Consider the following 22249-nt stretch of genomic DNA (forward strand, 5'->3'; position numbering starts at 1 on the left):
TAATCGAACCAAACTGACTATCAGTTGCTTTGGATAGGTTGCGAAATATTATGGGAAAGCATGGTGTTCACTACAAGTTAATGGCATCATTCACAATTGAAATAAAATTCCACCATGTATTTGTCATTCATGACACCCTTAAGTGATACGTTAATCCCGATGCTAACTGTGCATCACCCAAACAACTGTTCGGAAGGAACCAACAACAACATGATCCGAGAGGACCTTACGTTAAGTCGTTCTAAAGGAACAAAACTGCGAAATGCAGGAAACACTTACTAATCACGCATTTAGAAGAAATGCCAAACACTGAAGTTAATCAAAAAGTGAAAAGTCACTTGAAAATATTATTATTGAACCGATTTTCAGGTTAAAAATGGGTTTATTATGCTTAATAAATTTACCAGTCCACGCTAAAATTTACTACAAATTTAAGGAATTCTTTCCCTTGACAACAATGCTACCAGTACAGATCTCTCTATTTACTGTCTGTCCCAACACACTACTGGTAAAGTGAATACTTACTTACTTACTATGAATAAGAATGAAAATATGACAAGGTGAAAATAAAATAAAATACTGGCTGACGAATCGAAACCGCATTCGCAACTCAAGTCTCATTCTAAAACACTGAGTGTCAATATGCACACTATCAAACGAAAAACAGACGTCAAACGAGAAACAATGAAGTTCGTAAAAATAAATTAGCATCTCAAAGTCATACAGCTTAACACGCACGAAGAAACACAGAAAAAAATATAATCTAGATCGGGTCGATGTCCCACACTTGGACAGCCCTCGTTTGTCAACAGCAGTCCCGTTATCTCAATGAGAGCTTCGCATAGACCCTCTACAATAAATCATATCGTACTGTGACCGCTACCTTTCTCCAGGCCACTTCCACAAAAAGAACAAACAAAAGAAAAACATCTAAACCGAGACTTGAGCGTGTACAGCTACCATCCCAGACCTATCGTCGGGCTCACTTGAAATCTGTACACCCTAAACCTAATCAGTATATACATGATGCCTTCCAAATCCTATCGTCGGGCGTGACCTAGGACGTCTCATCACCAATGACTCCAAGAATAAACACGTGACGTCCTAAATCTATCGTTGGGCGTCAAAGTGGGTCGCACCACGTCTCCCTTAACATATCAGGCGAACCGCAATTTCCAACAAACCTCCAACAGTAACACTGAATCTGGTCAGACAAAAAATACGCACGACGGAACTACGTCTCTTATCAAAAAGAATACAAGTCGAAACACGGTAAGTGCCTACCTCTCGAAAAAAAATACAAGTGTCTACCTCATCATAATATGTGAACTCAAAAATAAATAGACGTGACGAACGATTCTCCACCTCGAACACAATCTCAGCCTGTGCACTGAAGTGTCAGGGCAGCCAATGAAAATTCCCAACACACGTTTCCCTTTTAGTGGATGCCTTCAAAATAATAATCATCACCATCACATTCGAAATTCACAGATCGCCTATCATCAATTCCAACCATCTTATCCATGACCTCTCCAATGAACAAATTAAATATAACCCAACCGTGTGTCCAAAGTGCTCTTTAATCCTGGAGGCCGTACCTTATCTTAACAAAAATCACTGGATGTTTACTACCCAGACCTTTACATTTTACTAGAGTCGTTTTCACTTGGAATCGTTCTATCAATTTACAATGCTTCACATCATAGTCGTCTCAAGTTCGGATTGATTGCGGAAAACAATACAGCCTGTTTCACACAGCCTGTTCCTAAATACTTCCTCTACAAAAATGTCTCAACACTCTTTCTCATCGCTTTATTTCAGCGGTAACACTTCTCTCTCATCTCCACGTACATATAAATCCATCGCTTTCAATCCCTTTTCCTTCAAGACCCTTTTTCATACTTCGATCCCCTGGTGAAAACGACAACCATTATTAAGCACATCTCTGACTTTACTATAATTACGACTTTCGAACCTCAAAAATCCAAGAGCACACATCGACCTTTCGCAATTCAAGTATACACGATGTCTCAAAAATTTTCTTCCCGTTAATGACTGTGACTCTAACAAAATTTTATTGACGTTATCTAAATATGATTACGATCCTTGGAAAAATAACTGGTTAAATGCAATTTGACATAGAAGAATTTCCTTATCCCGCGGTAGACATTATTATTATTATTATTATTATTATTATTATTATTATTATTATTATTATTATTATTATTATTATTCAACATTTCTGAATACAACTGACGCCTGAATTTACGATATTCGCCACGACAAATTTACACTTATAACGTTCACAAATCCGCACTTTGAATGATATCTCATCTCAACACAAAATTTTAAGCGTCGCATTTTACCGTTCTTGACATGAACTTTACACACTGAAATTTTCACACGCTGACCAAAATTTACAACGCCTTTCGCCTGATAATTACGCATATCACCCGACAATCATCTGGAAAATTTGGTTAGGACAGACAGTAACTAACTAACTAACTACAACATAATGTAAAATAGACAGACCTGCACATTGGTGACATTCTCAGCATTCTGATTACATCATCTCCAGCAACCTCGCCCTTAGCCCATCATTTTCACAGATAACATTTTCATATTTAAAAACTCACTCATCCAAACACTACCCTTCACACACACACGAGATTAAAAATTACCATAAATAATGCACTTTCTTTGTAACTTGCACCACGAACTTCCCTCGTTCTGCAGTCGGCTATAACTGTCTGATGCGTCTCCCAGAGTGGTTTCTCTCCCCGTGGTTTCAACAAGAACAGGTGTTCGGCCGATAAGGGAGTCGAACTATTTTGAATCGCTTCCCCCAGACCTTCTTCACTTACAAGAGTACAGGAAATGATAAAAATAAAATCTGCTGTGTATTTTTCAACCAGCCTACACCTTCCCAGTTCGTCTGCAAACGTTCACAGCTTCTCCAATTCACTTTTCTTCTTACTAAATATATGGACTTTAGCCACGAACATGTATTTGATTATTGTCGGTCAATCTGGCGCGAAATTCTAATGACGACGGGCACGAGCTCCCGCGGCTTCAAGTTCCAGATCGACACTGAAAAATCTACGGTGGGGGGTTTCTTTTATAATTTCCGGAAGGACGCTATCCCCTCTATGAGGCTCGGTTGTGAAATCTGCCAAATTTGCTTCTAATAGACCAATTTTGATAAGATTTGTCCCAGAACTCCGGACAGACTTGCACTTATGTTAGGTGTTAATTTTATAATTTTTCTACACTCACAACATGAGAAATAAATTGTTTCTGCCCGTGCGTTTCGCGCGTTTTTCTTCTGCCCACGACCTTGGCACGTGTAACTAGCTCGCTGTTCTCACGCTAACACACACTTGGGCTTAACTGCATCTAAATTGTCCCTGGTGTCACTACCTCCACAGAGGGTATATGAATAATTTTGCTTATTTATTTCTTCCTTTACTATCTTGTCAAAATCCCTCGTTGTGCAGAATTCATTAATTTAGAAAATTGTCGGGCACTCGAGTTCCACCGAGGTGTCCCGGCAATCCACGAGCTCGCCTTGCGGGAACCTTCCCACGCAACATCGGGCTCTGGGGAGCGCAAAATGGCTGCCCTCAAACATACAGTAGTTTCTGAATACCAAATAAATATTTGAGAAAAATAAAAAATTTCTCACCGTAGAATTATGGGTTCAATACGAAGATATCTAGGTTCTTGTTGATAGATAAGGTATTAAGCACTGCTGGAATACGTACAGAAAAGGACTATTGGGTGAGAGACAGCCGAGAGTAAAGAATATGGAAGAGATTTAGGTCCTTTGGAACATTAGCATAGGTTATTTAGGCGAAATATCGAATTTGTCGTACAAGGACGAGACAAACCTCACTAGATGCCTCACGACGCGAAAAACAAAACACGGTAAGGGCCTACGGGCCCGAAAACCATGTTTTAAGGCCCTAAAACCAACCGTTATGCAGATAATTATCTGAAATAAAAATGCTGTGGGGATAAGAGATACCTATAGCAACCGTTTGGGTTGGGATGGTAAGGGGATGAAGTATAAAAAATAAAGAAAAACGACCAATATGAATGTACACTGACTGACAGAGCAAATGCAACACCAAGAAGGAGTGGTCAGAACTTTATGCCAATTGCAGGGTAGACTGACGTCACTGAGGTATGCTCATGATGTGAAATGCGCCGCTGTGCTGCGCACGTAGCGAACGATAAATGGGACACGGCGTTGGCGAATGCCCCACTTCGTACCGTGATTTCTCAGCCGACAGTCATTGTAGAACGTGTTGTCGTGTGCCACAGGACACGTGTATAGCTAAGAATTCCAGGCCGCCGTCAACGGAGGCATTTCCAGCAGACAGACGAATTTACGAGGGGTATGGTGATCGGGCTGAGAAGGGCAGGTTGGTCGCTTCGTCAAATCGCAGCCGATACCCATAGGGATGTGTCCACGGTGCAGCGCCTGTGGCGAAGATGGTTGGCGCAGGGACATGTGGCACGTGCGAGGGGTCCAGGCGCAGCCCGAGTGACGTCAGCACGCGAGGATCGGCGCATCCTCCGCCAAGCGGTGGCAGCCTCGCACACCACGTCAACCGCCATTCTTCAGCATGTGCAAGACACCCTGGCTGTTCCAATATCGACCAGAACAATTTCCCGTCGATTGGTTGAAGGAGGCCTGCACTCCCGGTGTCCGCTCAGAAGACTACCATTGACTCCACAGCATAGACGTGCACGCCTGGCATGGTGCCGGGCTAGAGCGACTTGGATGAGGAAATGGCGGAACGTCGTGTTCTCCGATGAGTCACGCTTCTGTTCTGTCAGTGATAGTCACCGCAGACGAGTGTGGCGTCGGCGTGGAGAAAGGTCAAATCCGGCAGTAACTGTGGAGCGCCCTACCGTTAGACAACGCGGCATCATGGTTTGGGGCGCTATTGCGTATGATTCCACGTCACCTCTAGTGCGTATTCAAGGCACGTTAAATGCCCACCGCTACGTGCAGCATGTGCTGCGGCCGGTGGCACTCCCGTACCTTCAGGGGCTGCCCAATGCTCTGTTTCAGCAGGATAATGCCCGCCCACACACTGCTCGCATCTCCCAACAGGCTCTACGAGGTGTACAGATGCTTCCGTGGCCAGCGTACTCTCCGGATCTCTCACCAATCGAACACGTGTGGGATCTCATTGGACGCCGTTTGCAAACTCTGCCCCAGCCTCGTACGGACGACCAACTGTGGCAAATGGTTGACAGAGAATGGAGAACCATCCCTCAGGACACCATCCGCACTCTTATTGACTCTGTACCTCGACGTGTTTCTGCGTGCATCGCCGCTCGCGGTGGTCCTACATCCTACTGAGTCCATGCCGTGCGCATTGTGTAACCTGCATATCGGTTTGAAATAAACATCAATTATTCGTCCGTGCCGTCTCTGTTTTTTCCCCAACTTCCATCCCTTTCGAACCACTCCTTCTTGGTGTTGCATTTGCTCTGTCAGTCAGTGTATAATCCATAGTTTCTGGGGTGCCTGAGGTGAATAGCGACACTCAGATGACAATGAAATCCAAATTCAGCCCCATCGACACGGGGATGAGAAGGGGTGAAAAAGAAAATGCCCAAAATGACCGAGATTACTGAAGAATGGGTGTATGTTCTATCACAGCTCTCAAGCAAACTTGGTACACATATGACTTAATATCTTGAAAAAATACTGTGGGGGTGAGACATCCGTAGCAGCCCTAGGGGAGGGGATGACATGTAAAAGGGTCATTGAGATGAACTGTGGACACTCTCTCGACTTGATGATAATCTAGCAATCTCTGGTGTACGAATATGATTACATCGTTTGAAAAATAAAATAAGAAATAATTAATGAATATGACACAATTTCTAGAGATATTTAATTTTTCTTGGGAGGCGGATGATAACATTTGATTCCGAAAGAATCCCGGTTATTTCTGGAGAGTTGGAAAGCCCCCGGAAGTGGTTATAAAATCCTTAAATCCAATAATCAATCAATCAATCAATCAATCAATCAATCAATCAATCAGTCAACATTAATTCGTTTCAGTACGATTAGTATATTACAATGTTATATCCAAGCGAACAAGTACTGATTTGCACTATGTAGTTTTAGACGCTCCACGTTGAACAAAGACCGTAATGGATGCAATAAGTAAGACTTTAGCAAGTAATAATGGTGTCGTTTCCTTCTGCTGGTACGAACTTTCCCGAACAAAGGAGAAATAGCACATGGGTAATCGATGTATCCGTGGATGCTGCACTGGTTTATACATCCGCATTCCCAGACTCTTACAATTGTACAAGAAGTGTTTGCTTTTCCTGCAGGGGAGTAACAATATCCCTTTGTCATAAAAGCCTCATCAACTACATTTATTCATCTTGAGATAGAATTTCAACGTATAGGTCGTACTGAGTACGACTTACTAGACTTTTAACTCTAATTACTAAATTGTCATAGATTTTAACGTTCATGATGTATCTGTTATCTTTTCTCTGATATTATTAATTTAATTTTAATGCATAAAAGTGAATATTTGTTTGTTCGTCTCGTTAGAACTCAAAAACTGCTGGACCGATTTCGCTGAAAATTTCACAATTTGTTCTTTTTTACTCCAAAGAGTGTTTAGGAAGTAGTTTGAACGAAATACGATCGGTAGTTTTTATGATTGTTTGTCCAACCCTTGTCCCGTTTTTCTACGGGTCGGGTATGAGGTGAGATGAAATCTGCCGTAGCGAGTTTTATGACCGGATGCCCTTCCTGACGTCAGCCTCATCAGAGTTAATGAGACGAAATGAATAACGTGATATATGATAGTAGGAAGGGAGTGGGTAAAACCCGGTGCCGGCACATAACCTACTCCCGTCAAATAGCGCCAAGGGATCCGCACAAGAATTTACTTATCAATCCGACGGACGAATCACCATCAACAGCGTCATACGCCCTCGTTCCATATGAGCACTGCGGAGAGGTCTGCAATTTTATCCAGGCTTTTGGCACGCAATTTAGTGATTAGAAATTGTATACCACCACCTCCTCTACCCTGCCGGCCAGCATTCTGAAGGTGAAATTTTTCGACCGACGGAACTCGAACCGGCTAAGCACGGTGTCAGACCGTTTAGACTTCAACGCCTTGACGATCATTGCCACAAGGCGTTATATAGTCAGTTTTTATGATTAATTTTATATAATTAATAATTTTACAAAGGCGCACCAAGATTTGGTGCGACCTTGACGGACAGATATTCGCTAGGCGACAGCGACTCACCTGTAACGTGAAAGTCCGATAACGAATGCTGTATATAGGAGGATGGGAACATACGCCATGTTTTATGAAGTACCTTTCCACATCTTCTCCTAAACCACTGCAGCAATTTTAACGAAATTCGGTACACTTGATTATGACTTACTATCTGGATACAAACTCTGTGGGTGTAAGCCACCCCTAGGTTGGGAGTGGGAAAGGGGTGACATATAAAAATAATCGAAAATATTGTCTAATCCATAGTATTCGGGGTTACTGAGATGAACAGTGACACTCTGGATTCCGTTTAGGTCGAAGTTCGGCCCCCGTTTGCATAGGGGGTGAGCAGAAAAAATGTACAAATTGACCGAGATTATGGATGTATGTGTGTTAGTTCCAGCATATCTTTCAACCAAACTTGGTACAAATATAACTTACTATCTGGAAAAAGAATACTGTGGGGGCAAGACACCCCTAGAGGTGGGGGTGAAATATAAAAATAATTGAAAACGATCGAATTTATAGTTTTCGGGGTCGCTAAGATGAAATGTAACACTCTGGATGCCGTGTAAGTGAAAGTTCTGCCCCAGTAGGAATGAGCGTTAGAAGGGGTGAAAAAGAGAATGTTCAAAATGACCAAAATTACAGATGAATGTGTGTATGGTCCAGCACAGCTCTCAACCAAACTTGGTACACATATGACTTACTATCTGAAAAAAAAAGTACGGTGAGGGTAAGACTAACACACCACTTAGGGGAGGTGTTGATATGTCAAAATGAGCTAAAACGACCAATATTAGTGTCGAATCTATGGCTTTCTGGATCACTGAGATGAATTGTGACATCATGGCTGCCATTCACGTCCAAGTTCAGTCTCCATCGGCACGGGGGTTGAGAAGGGGTTAACCAGAATATACCCAAAATGACCGTTATCTGTGTTGAGTCCACAGTTTTCAGTGTCCCTAGCCTGATTTTTAACAGTCCCAGTGACAGTTGGATTCGTGTACATCATATCTACATAAATACAGTTATAACTTACTTTTATTATTCATTTGAAAGGTTCACCTAATTCCCTGACAACTTGGGCTGCCACAAGGAAATAGTTTAAGGGAAATTGTAATCTCAAACTAAAACTTAAAATTAAACACACAACTATAACTCTAAATTTTCGAAAGTGTTCGTAAACTATAAGCCAACGTCACAATAAAGAAATTTACAATTTTTTTCTTAGAATTTGCTTTACATCGCACCGACACAAATAGGTCTTATAGCGACGATGGGATAGGAAAGGCCTAGGAATGGGAAGGAAGCGGCCGTGGCCTTAATTAAGGTACAGCCCCTCAGGGGCGGCCGTACCTTATGTGCTGAAGTCCTGCAGCACATTGTCTATTTGAAAAATAAATTACTTTAATAATATTATCTACAATCAAATACAGTGCATCGAAAAAGACGTGAGCCTAAGAATAGGAAATAATTCAGCTCCCCTCACAACCAGGTGCGCTCCACGCTGGGTGCTGTGCAGATCACAGCTCTGCGAAAATGTCTAAGCTTTTTGATAGGAAGCAGGAACTCTGCCTTTTGCGCATGCGTGCCCAACTTTTCTGATGTGCTGTGGAAACAACAGCCAAAACATCACTTCGCAGCGAGTCTTTGTTCGACCACAGAGAGGCAGCACTGGTCACACTTGCATTTCGTCCGAAATGAGAACGTGGCAGCGGTAGATTTAAGAGGGGGTCGCTCAAAGCAAACGGGAAAACAAAATACTGCAGTGGAAGCCATCAGCTGTTCCTGCCAGGTCTTTTAATACTCCCATCTTGCCTATTCCATAGCCACATTTGTAAATCGATGAACTATAAAAATTTATTGTACTTTTAACGTTGTCCAAATAAGGACATGATATTGTGATTTCCTTTAATTACAAAATATCTGGTTTATAAATCTCACTATAACAACATAACATGTAATTTTGCATTACGACGTTGCTCGTTTTATTTCAATGATTTTGGTAACATCGAGAAGTTCTATTTTTGCGTGCTCACACCAAGTGCTTCTGAGTTCGTGTTCTGTCATTGCAGGTGTTTTTATGTGTTTAAATTATTTTTGTATGAGGAATGTGTATATGTGTTGGGGTTGTTTGCGTATTTGTTCAGTATGGAAAACTCAGGGGAGAGCCTCTTGAAAACCGCGAATGTGTCTACATATTGTTAGTTTTTGAAGGGGGGGATGGGTTAGAGCACACAACTGATTTTCTGCACCAGCCACCGCTGCAGACCCAGCATTTGTCTGGTGTGAAAATGGGAAACCACGGAAAACCATCTTCAGGGCTACGGACAGTGGGGCTTGAACCAACCATCTCCCGTATGCAAGGTCACACCTGCGCGCCCCTAACCCTAAATCTACAAAAAGAAACTCTTCAAATAGTTAATAAAAATCCTAAAATAAAGTGCCCAAGCAGAACTGGTTACTACAGCTAGTGATTTAATAAATATAACAAAAATAAGTACAATATCTCACATACTAAGCCTTGAAACTTACTGGTAATATTAGATCTTTTGATAATATACGAACATAATGGCAAGCTTCGGTAATGTTCCCTGAATGTTGTTACTTATGTGGATATAGTTGGAATTTCACCCCGTTTGGTATTCACATTATTTATTTATAAAAAAAAATAACTTTTGTAATGTATTTGAAATTTTCTACCGGCTCCGCGATGTAGAGGTAGCGTGCCTGTCTCTAGTCCGGAGGCCCCGAGTTCGATTCCCGGCCAGGTCGGGGATCTTTAACTGGATCTGAGGACTGGTTCGAGGGCCACTCAGCCTACGTGCTTAAAACTGAGGAACTATCTGATGGTGAGATCGTGACCCCGGTCTGCTGGGGTAAATAATTTTTATTTACATTTTATTATTATTCCTTACATAGCTTTTTACAAAGTTAAAAAAAAACTGCGAACATCTAAGCCAAGCCAAGTGCAGCTGTCTCGACAATCCGCTCGCACTACCGCAGTTCATCTTCTCCAGCGAGCTGAATTTCCTTGCCGGCACGAAAGAGAGCTACCCCAGTGAAATTTAAGTCGCTTGGTTGACGCATGCACTTGAAGCTTCCTCGTTCTGAGAGCGGGGCGGGGCTGTAGGCCCTCCCCCGATGGCAATTTACGGCGACAGGCCAGCTAGCTTAGGTAAGGGATGTTAGTTTTAATACTGGACACTCGAAGTGTTCAACGCTACACCCTAGAGACTACAAGAAAAATATCAACATGTTAACAGTACAGCCGCTCGCACATCATCTTGCTAATAAAAATAGAGCCAGTTTATGAAATCAATTGTAATGTAGAAGAACATATTTTATTTTTGGATTTTGACATGTATAAAGTTTCTTTTAGCAATTCATTGATGGCACGGGTAGAGTATGTTTTCCGATAGCCGCAGAAAAATAGTTAGGTCGCCCAGCGAGGACACAGAGCTAAGAGCGAAGTAAAAAAATTTTGTATAGTGGTAGTGAAGTTTTGTAGTTTATGAAGTTTTTGTAGTGTTCCTCTTGGATTATAGGTGAAGTTTTCGTGAGTTCTGAGCCATTCTTCATGAATACAACGTGTTATACGTCGTGACGAATATTTTCCCTCGTTTGCAGTTGATGCACGTATACTGTACTCAGTAAGCGAGTACTACAGAACTTCGGCGACGATAAAATATCTACCAGTTAATTTTTTCTGATTCAGTTTAGGTTACTCTTTTTAAGTTAGAAAGCGATTATTTAGTCCTAGTGTATTTTTGTAAAAACCATGGCTGTATTATCATGAAGCGTCTCCGGGTGAAACTATTAGTACATTGTTTGAAATATGCTCTACATTAAGTTATGATGGAGTCGTCACTGCCGTGAATATCAATTTTGAAATATGTGCGAGTGTGTGGTTGAAAATATTCTTGAAAGACTTTTCTCAGGTAGATCTTTCCACGAAAAATTCAGCCTTATGAAATGGCAATGTTGACTTTAGAGTGTGTAGTGTGGCTACAATTGCTTATATTTAAAAAAAAAAATTGCAGCTGGGGTAACGAATGTGTTTACCGCACGCCACTGGCGAAAACAGTTGTCTGCGACACAAGTGTGAGGAATGATGTAGGTTGCTTTCAGCATAAGTTTGCATGCATCAAAAAAGCACTCAAAAGGCTCCAAAACTCGCATCTGTCGCATTCCGAACCTTTCGAAATTGTGAATAATACGGTGTAATGCCTTTGCTGGCGAGATGTAGTGTTTACAGTGCACTATGTCTTCTGGTATGGGCTATATCAAATTTGTTACTTTCATTGACCTGTCTCAGTCTCATCCTTGGCTTTGACGATATGAAAGTGACTGAGGTATGAGTGATGCTAGTAATACCATTCCTTATGCAGCCAGTCCCTGTTATGAATGGTGTGAAAATATCGCTCATAGGGTCGGTTGGTGCATGCATTTCAGTGGGCTTGGCAGACTGATATGTAATAGCAACTGCTGGCTCTGTGAGGAAAGCAACGGGAAACTACCTCACTCGTCATTTCCCTAGTACGCCTCTTCAGTGACGCCTAGGCTATTTGTGACAGCTGTTGGTGGAGCTGTAGAGGATCAAACCAGCCTTCGGGCTGAATACCCAACATACAACATACACGGTGTAATAACTGGATCGTGGTAGATGTAAAGTTGCAAATGTAGCAAAAATGAAGATTGACACTGTACTTTCAAAGAATCCTGGATATGAAGAAATGGGAACGGTTGCTGTTACACTGTGTGGAGATAACGGTGGACTTAAACCCAGTAGACATTGTGAACTTCCCTTATTACCTCTTCTGATGTTGAACGTAGTTTCAGTCAAAATAAATATGCCCTCAGGTGATGAATCACTCTCCAGCACTTAAAAGAAAATTTTGTAATTCATTGTTTTGGTGACAGAGAATAAAATATTGTGTGTTCTTCGAAGGTTATATTAAAATGAGCAGTGCAATATTATACTGTATTTCATGTACGCCTGCAACTGAACTTTAATATTAAATAGAAATGATCGTGTTTTTTAATTTAAAAGTCTATATAAATTCCATATTTCAATAAAAGTAACTAAATTTATATGTAGGTACATATTTAATTATTATTACGTATGAATCCGTTCCCTGGTAATAACGAACTGCATGGAGGGATTTTGCATTACAATCTATAACTGTTACCGACTCCGCCCTAAAATGAACTTCAAGAGATGACTGGGTGCATGATGTAAGTATAACTCACATCACAACTGGGTGGGGTTTTAGAAACTCCGCGCCTGTCTATTCATAGAAACAAACGGGACGTGAACAATTGACCAAGCATTTGTGTACACAGGGGGAAGTTAAGATGGCCTTCCCTATCTCCTTCAACAACTTAAACTTGTTTGCCTGCACCCGATCTAACAAAACAAATGACCATGTTGGTTTTTGCCTTTTGTCAAACAATCTCCTAGTTTAGTCTTCAGTTCTGTGCAGGTGCTGCAATGTCATAAAAATTAAAAATTACAGCTTACTCTTTGAACGACAAATTGAACATAATCGATTGTGTGAAGAATTGAATGTTCGAATGTGTCAATTTTAGGTAGTCTCTTTCATAAAATAAAATAAAAAATCTTTTGTAACCTACTATTTTCCCCCTAATATTCTGTTGCCCTGTAGGCCATTTTCCATTCACCGCAGTTAAGCTAAGACTCGGGGCAAAGCACGTATCCCGACAACCGCGTTAAATCGACCTTCTACTGTACTTCATTTTCTTGAAAGTCATTAATAAGTTACACATGGCGTGTTGGATAACCAAAATTACGTCCAGTAAATAGAATCCTGTATTTTGTAAGCGTTTTGCTCCAGATGTTACACGTTCTAACACGTAGTTTTAAATGTGAATGGGTTTAGAGACAGTGAACAGACACTGCGAGGTGTCGACCAGACAGACGTTGTATGAACAAACTTTCTATTTTATGAGGGGATGAGAGCTTCGAAGTTGTTTGCTAGCAACGAGGTAGAAGCTACTAAAGGTTTTAGACGGCCAGTGCTGTAGATGTCATTGTTCCGAAAGACTACAGAAATTTAAATGTTAATGACGGGATGTTTTAGCACTAGAGCTAAGCTACAATGAGCATGAAGTAAATAATAATAATAAACCAAACCACATCCCATAGCCCAACAGCCCCGAAGAGCCATGGCCTACCAAGCGACCGCTGCTCAGCTCGAAGGCCTGCAGATTATGAGATATCGTGTGGTAAGCACGACGAATCCCCTCGGCCATTATTCTTGGTTTCCTTGACCGGGCCCGCCACCTCACCGTCAGATAGCTCCTCAATTGTAATCACGTAGACAGAGTGGACCTCGAACCAACCCTCAGATCCAGGAAAAAATCCCTGGCCTGGCTGGAACCGAACTCGGGGCCTCCGGGTAAGAGGAAGGCACGCTATCCCTACACCGCCGGGCTGGCAATAATAATAATAATAATAATAATAATAATAATAATAATAATAATAATAATAATAATAATAATAATAATAATAATAATAATAAATTGTTAATAATAATTCCGACTCCTCAGCTGACTGGTCAGCATACTGGCCTTCGGTTCAGAGAGTCCTGGATTCTAGTCCCGGCCAGGTCGAGGATTGTAACTGCGTATGGTTACTTCTTCCGGCGAGGAGACTGGGTGTTCATTGTTCATCACCGTCTTAATAAACTTCTCTTCATCTACATGCAACACTCCACACTACCAACCACCACAGAAACACGCAATAGTGAGTACATCCCTCCATTATTCCTGCCGTCAGGAAGGGCATCCGGCCTAAAACAAGTGTCAACCCCGATTACTTGGGGAAAAGGCCAGGAAGAGGGGTTAACGAATGAGGAATATAGGCCTATTGGTGCCACCCCGAAGTGTCTACATCTTTAGAAATGGGTTTGGCAATCACAGGACATTAGCTGTATCCAGCATTGCTTTCACTTACTTGTGCTAGGCTTCTCTTGCCATTTTTCCTGTACGACCTCTCTAGGTCAATTATTCTTATCTTCTGTTCAGTTATTATTAGATTTGTGCAGTGTAGGGAGTTTTGCATACCTTCCCTTTCTTTATTCAATTGTGAAAAGTTTCCAGGTATCCGTACTCTTCTTGAATATGTTTTACGATGCTGATTACCTTGTCGTTTAATGTAAAACAATCACCACTAGCATAGTTCTGACTTTTCGTTGTGAATCCAGTCATTTGTCTGTATAAAAAAAATTTTGACTTGAGGTATGTAATTTAAAACCAGTGGTGTTGGTTGCTGAAAGTAGTAATTGATATTTTTCTTTGGGATTAATAGCATTAAAATGAAATTTGTATTTAATATACAGTATTGTTATTTAAGAAAATTATTTTATGTTCTATTTACTCCAGCAGTAAAGGAATAGTTGTAAAGTCCCTAACTACAGAACTCTTTTCTGACTGAAAGCCGATAGGCGACGGAAGTAGATCATGGGAGACTACTGGCAAAAATTAGTGCAAATGAACTAGAAAAAAGAGTGACTGAATGGGTGGCTATATTTCTGGAAAATATTTCTCAGGGAATTAGAGGAGGTGACGAACTATATATGAATGATGTGAGTAAAGAAGTGAAATCACAGATAAGGCTTTTTATGGATGATGTTATTCTGTACAGATTAATAAATAAGTTACAAGATTGTGAGCAACTGCAAAATGGCCTCAACAATGTTGTGAGATGGATAGTAGGCAATGATATGATGATAAACGGGGTTATGAGTCAGGTTGTGAGTTTCACAAATAAAGAAGTCCTCTACATTGATGGGGTGAAAGTTCCTTTTGGAGATCATTGTAAGTATCTAAGAGTTACTATAAGGCTAGATCTCCATGGGGGTAATCACATAAATGGGATTGTAAATAAAGGGTACAGATCTCTGCACATGGTTGTGATGGTATTTAGGAGTTGTAGTAAGGATGTAAAGGTGAGGGCTTTTAAGTCTCTGGTAAGAACCGAACTAGAGTATGGTTCCAGTGTATGGGATTCCTTGATACAAGAACTGGAAAAGGTCCAAAGAAAATCAGCTCGATTTGTTCGGGGTGATTTCCAACAAAAGAGTAGCCTAGCAAAAATGTTGCAAAGTTTGGGCTGGGAAGACTTGAGAGAAAAGAGACAAGCTGCTCGACTAAGTGGTATGTTCCGAGCTGTCAGTGGAGAGATGGTATGGAATGACATTAGTAGACGAATAAGTTTGAGCGGTGAATTTAAAAGGAGGAAAGATGACAATATTAAGATAAAGTTGGAATTCAAGAGGACAAATTGGGGAAAATATTCGGTTATAACAAGAAGAGTTAGGGATTGGAATAACTTACCAAGGGAGATGTTCAATAAATTTCCTATTTCTTTGCAATCATTTAAGAAAAGGCTAGGAAAACAATTGATAGAAAATCTATCACCTGGGCGACTGCCCTAAACGCAGATCAGTAGTGACTGATTATATGTAAGTTTCATATATTACGTCGATATATCGAACTCTGAATGAAATATCCCTACATAATATATTTCTCTGAAATGGCATTTCTTATCCTCATTCCATAAGTGTAACACTAGATTTGGCACTTCCTTCGCTATTCCCATAAATCATTCTCCTATGTACAATAGGCTCTTCTAATTGGCTGTGTCCCAACTTCGGAATTCACCTCCAGCTGCCGTAAGGAACTCGAAGGCAATCTCAAAATTTAACACTGCATACACAGATTATTTCCTGAATACCACTAACTGCTTTGTGTGACTTGTGACATATAAGAGATTGTATGATTGTGCTATGTAGGCTAGTAACATTGTCATTTTACAGTATAATTAAAGCAATTATTTTATCTGGAAGGGAAGACCACACACTCTCTACATAGTATAAAATGAAGTCCTCGATCCTGTCTGTCTGTCTGTCTGTCTGTCTGTCTGTCTGTCTGTCTGTCTGTCTGTCTGTCTGTCTGTCTGTGGCTGCTAAATTCAGGAATCACTGGATGGATTTTGATGCGGTTTCCACCGACCGGTTCGTTGTTCAACTCCAATTTGAGGAAAGGTACCAGTGCGGGGGACTCCGCTGCAATCCTAAGGCATTCTTTAGGACCTTCAAATGATAAATTACCGGGCGAGTTGGCCGTGCGCGTAGAGGCGCGCGGCTGTGAGCTTGCATCCGGGAGATAGTAGGTTCGAATCCCACTATCGGCAGCCCTGAAAATGGTTTTCCGTGGTTTCCCATTTTCACACCAGGCAAATGCTGGGGCTGTACCTTAATTAAGGCCACGGCCGCTTCCTTCCAACTCCTATGCCTTTCCTATCCCATCGTCGCCATAAGACCTATCTGTGTCGGCGCGACGTAAAGCCCCTAGCAAAAAAAAAAAATGATAAATTAGAAGAACCTTGATCCGTACCTGAGTTTTCGCTGAGTTGAACAGGGGCTGAGCCTGGAAAAGATGAACCCGCCGACTCAGCCGATGACCCTAGTCATTTCCTATTATTATAAGTAGTATAATGGGAGAGTTCGGCCGCCTCCTCCGCCGCCCGCCTCCTCCTCCTCCGCCGCCGCCACCGCCCGCGGGAAATTTGAATTTTGGCGGGAAATTTGAATTTTGGCGCGAGATTTGAATTTGTAAACAAAGCCACGTGCTTTTTGACAGCTGTCATCGACAACAACGCATCGCTAACCTCACTGCTGCCATCTTGACGGGCCTAAACCTCACTAGTGCCAACTTAACCTAACTAGCATGAGGTAAACAAAGCCACGTGTTTTTTGACAGCCACGTGCTTTTTGACAGACAACAACGCATCGCTAACCTCAGTACTGCCATCTTGACGGGCCTAAACCTCAGTAGTGCCAACTTAACCTAACTAGCGCGAGGTAAACAAAGCCACGTGTTTTTTGACAGCCACGTGCTTTTTGACAGATTTGTAAACAAAGCCACGTGCTTTTTGACAGACAACAACGCATCGCTAACCTCAGTACTACCATCTTGACGGGCCTAAACCTTAGTGGTACCAACTTAACCTAACTAGCATGAGGTAAACAAAGCCACGTGCTTTTTGACAGCCACGTGCTTTTTGACAGATTTGTAAACAAAGCCACGTGCTTTTTGACAGATAACAACGCATCGCTAACCTCAGTACTGCCATCTTGACGGGCCCAAACCTTAGTGGTACCAACTTAACCTAACTAGCATGAGGTAAACAAAGCCACGTGCTTTTTTTGACAGCTGTCATCCGCCATCTTTTATCCAGAGAGCACAGTGCTGCCCTCTTTAGCTACTTACCTTTGACAGCTGTCATCCGCCATCTTTGAGCAATGTGCTGCCCTCTTGCGTCACCTGTCATCGGCAGTGCTGCCATCTTGACGGACCTAAACCTTAGTGCTACCAACTTAACCTCACTAGCTCGAGATAAACAAAGCCACGTGCAGCTGTCATCCGCCATCTTTGAGCACAGTGCTGCCCTCTTTAGCTACTTACCTTTGAAATGTGGTGGCGGATAATTTGAAAAATGCTTTTCGACAAGCAGCCATCTTTAATACAGAGAGAACAGTGCTGCCCTCTATGTGGTGGCGGCAAATTCCACGTGCTCTTGTTTGAAAACAAACTCACGTGCTTTTTTGACAGCTGTCATCTGCCATCTTTGAGCACAGTGCTGCCCTCTATGTGGTGGCGGTAAATTCCACGTGCTCTTGTTTGGAAACAAAGCCATGTGCTTTTTTGACAGCTGTCATCCGCCATCTTTAATCAACAGAGCACCGTGCTGCTATCATGCGGGCAATTTCATCACCTATCACCCGCCTTTTTGACAGCCGTCATCCACCATCTTTAATCGACAGAGCACAGTGCTGCACTCTATGTGGTGGCGGCAATTTGAAAAATTCTATGTGCTCTTGTTGGGAAACAAAGCCACGTGCAGCTGTCATTCACCATCTTTAATCAATAGAGCACTGTGCTGCGGGCAATTTCGTCGGCTGTCATCCGCCATCTTTAATCCAGAGAGAACAGTGCTGCACTCTATGTGGTGGCGGTAAATTCCACGTGCTTTACAAACCTATGCGCTTTTCTGACAGCTGTCATCCGCCATCTTTAATCCAGAGAGAACAGTGCTGCACTCTATGTGGCGGCAGCAAATTCCACGTGCTCTACAAAGCCACATGCTCTTTTGAAAGCTGTCACCCGCCATCTTTAACCAACAGAGCACTATGCTGCGGGCAATTTCGTTAGCTGTCATCCGACATCTTTAATGAACAGAGCACCGTGCTACCCTCATGCGGGGCAATTTCGTTAGCTGTCATCCGCCATCTTTTAATGAACAGAGCACCGTGCTGCTCTCTGTAGTAGCGGGTAATTTGAAAAGTTCTGTTAGCTGTCATCCGCTGTCTTTGAGCACCGTGCTGCCCGGTGGCGGCAAATTCCACGTGCTACGCGCAGCTGTCATCCGCCATCTTACATCGCAAACCTCAGTGCTACACTCTATGTGGTGGCGGATAATTTTTAAAAGAAAAATTCTACAGCAGCCATCTCTCGACGCTAATTGCACAAGATGGTGGCTATACATGACTCCTTAAAGGTGCTTATGCAAGATGATCGCTATACATAGACGCCCTTGGGATGCTTGCGCAAGATGGCGGTTATACAAGGCTCCTTATGAGGGATGCTTGCGCGAGATGGTGGTTGCTCTTATGAGGCGGCTTAAGGATCCATGACTAGAGACGCCCTAAGGATGCTTGCGCAAGATGGCGGATGCAAGATGGCGGCTATGCATAGCTCCTTATGAGACAGCCAGTACCACATGTGATCAGAACATTGATTGATGTGTTCAGAACACAAAATAAGTAGAATCGAACACTGTACTCGATACAACATGTGATTAAAACATTGTGTGGTGTGTTCAGAACACTACATAAGTAGAATCGAACGCTGTATTAGGGGATACCTTTGTTTAGATTGAAACATAACAAGACTAGAATTGAACACTGCACATTGATTGATGTGTTCAGAACACAAAATAAGTAGAATCGAACACTGTACTCGATGTCGTTAACTTCAACATGTGATTAAAACATTGTCTGGTGTGTTCAGAACACTACATAAGTAGAATCGAACGCTGTACAACATGTTAGGGGATACCTTTGTTTAGATTGAAACATAACAAGACTAGAATTGAACACTGCACTCGATGTCGGAAGATCAGATTGAAACATAACAAGACTAGAATTGAACACTGCACATTGATTGATGTGTTCAGAACACAAAATAAGTAGAATCGAACACTGTACTCGATGTCGTTAACTTCAACATGTGATTAAAACATTGTCTGGTGTGTTCAGAACACTACATAAGTAGAATCGAACGCTGTACAACATGTTAGGGGATACCTTTGTTCTAAGAAGATCAGATTGAAACATAACAAGACTAGAATTGAACACTGCACTCGATGTCGTTACATGCGATCAGAACAATGATTGATGTGTTCAGATCACTAAACAAGTAGAACCGAACACTGTACAACATGTTAGGGGATACCTTTGTTCTAAGAAGATCAGCTTGAAACATAACAAGACTAGAATTGAACACTGCACTCGATACAACATGTAATCAGAACATTGATTGATGTGTTCAGATCACTAAACAAGTAGAACCGAACACTGTACAACATGTTAGGGGATACCTTTGTTCTAAGAAGATCAGCTTGAAACATAACAAGACTAGAATTGAACACTGCACTCGATACAACATGTAATCAGAACATTGATTGATGTGTTCAGATCACGAAACAAGTAGAACCGAACACTGTACAACATGTTAGGGGATACCTTTGTTTAGATTGAAACTAACAAGACTAGAATCGAACACTGCACTCGATGTCGTTACATGTGATCCGATACAACATGTTAGGGGATACCTTTGTTTAGATTGAAACATAGCAAGCCTAGAATCGAACATTGTTTGATGTGTTCAGTACAACTTCAATGATTAACACACACTGTGCACATATCGCATAGCTAAAAACACACTGTGCACATATCGCATACCTAACACTTCAAATGATTTGCTTAGTACGAAAATAAAAAAATCTATACCGCGTAGCTAACTCGTTCATCACACTGCTAAGACGCTTAGTAATTGTCAATACACTCATACGAAAATCAAGAAAGCACACTGCGTAGCCAACTCGCTCGGCTCACTCGCTTAGTAATTGCAACACACACGGATAAGAATGTTCCGAGATACTTACATGTTTTTTAAGGGGGGGTGAAAGATCATAAATTATATGTACACATGTTGTCTCCTCCAAGTTGTAAGATGAAATAGACGCAGTACTGCGAGTTTCCGCTCTAGCTGGAGAACGGAAGTAGCATGATATCTCAGCAAAAAATAAAAATACGCGTGAGCTTGCAAGTCAGACACAATGATGGATACCGCGATTCAAATCCTGGCAACTTATGCCGTCGGGAAGGGTATCCGGCGAGCATCTAGCTGTAAATCCCCGATTCTCGACAGATTCTTAATCCCAGTTCTTTGACGTCAGGAAGGGCAACCGGTCGAAAACAATAGTGTATGATGTAAGATACTACCAGTTTTGTGTCAGGAAGGACAACTAGTCTTAAAACAAAACAGATTCTTAATCCGAGTTCTTTGACGTCAGGAAGGGCAACCGGTCGAAAACTATAGTGTATGATGTAAGAGGGTAGATACTGCCAGTTTTGCGTCAGGAAGGGCAACTCAACAAATTCTTGCGATTTAAAATCTCAGTCAGGAAGGGCATCCGGCTGTAGTGATACTGCGATTTAAAATCTAGCTGTAAAACACCCGATTCTCGATAGATTCTTCATCTTAATCTAGTGCTTTAGCTGCTCAGAAGAATATAGCAGCACTTGTCGTTGTTGGTGTAATAAAACGAAAACTGAGTGACAAAGACCGCAACATAAACAAAGGATAAAAATGTATATATATATATATTCTAAAATAAATATGAATTGTCAAAACATATTACAGGTGTTGTTTAATCCTACAGCATGTCCTAGTGACTTAGAAGAAAGGAAACGTAGAGGATTAAAAGAAAACACACATAAGATTTAAAGTACATCCTCTTTATTAATCCATGAATTAAAGCTGTTATTAAAACCAAGCCATTTAACATACAGTTTATTGCCACGACGTCGAATAACACGTTCAACTAAATAGTGGTCAGGATATTTTGTTTTCTGCAGTTCTTCGATGTAGAATCCTCCTTCAATAGGCTGTCCTCTGAGATCGCGAAGTAAATACGTAACTGGATTAGTAAGCTTAACACTTCTGATTTGAAAAATTTCAGTGCTCCAGTTAGGTGTGTATCCTTTTGCAAAGATAGACTTGTGTTTGCTGATGCGAACAAAATCACCTTCTTTAAAGCGATGGTGACGTGGATCAGCTGTTTTAATTACAAGATGAATAGCATTTATACGAGGTGTATTCTTTGTAACAAGACGTGGCTTTGTTCCGATAGTGCGATGAGGTGTATCATTGTAGGTAGATAAAAGTCTAGGTAGCAGATCAATCCAACGATATGAACCTTGCGCTGTAAATTCTCGCCACATCATTGTTTTGAGTGTACGATTAAAGCGTTCTACAACACTTGCCTTGAGATTGCTGAACGTAGAGTAGTGTTGAATGCCAAGTAACTTGAGGTAAGAAGAAAAATCCTTGTTGTAAAACTCTTTACCTTGATCAGTTTGAAGAAGCCTTGGGCAGCGTTTCGATTCTTCAACAATATGTTTAAATGCTTCTTTAACTTGAGCTGCTGTTTTAGAACGCACGGGTTGTGCAAAAGCAAACTTCGAGTACGCATCGATAACAGTAAGTAGATACTTATACCCCTTATTACTAGAGGCATATGGAATCATTTCTACTAAGTCTGCTTGCCAGAGATCATCTTTTCCTCGTGTAATAACGCGTCTGCGACAGTA

The sequence above is a fragment of the Anabrus simplex genome, chromosome 5 (assembly GCF_040414725.1).
Source record: "Anabrus simplex isolate iqAnaSimp1 chromosome 5, ASM4041472v1, whole genome shotgun sequence".
Lineage (NCBI taxonomy): Eukaryota > Metazoa > Arthropoda > Insecta > Orthoptera > Tettigoniidae > Anabrus > Anabrus simplex.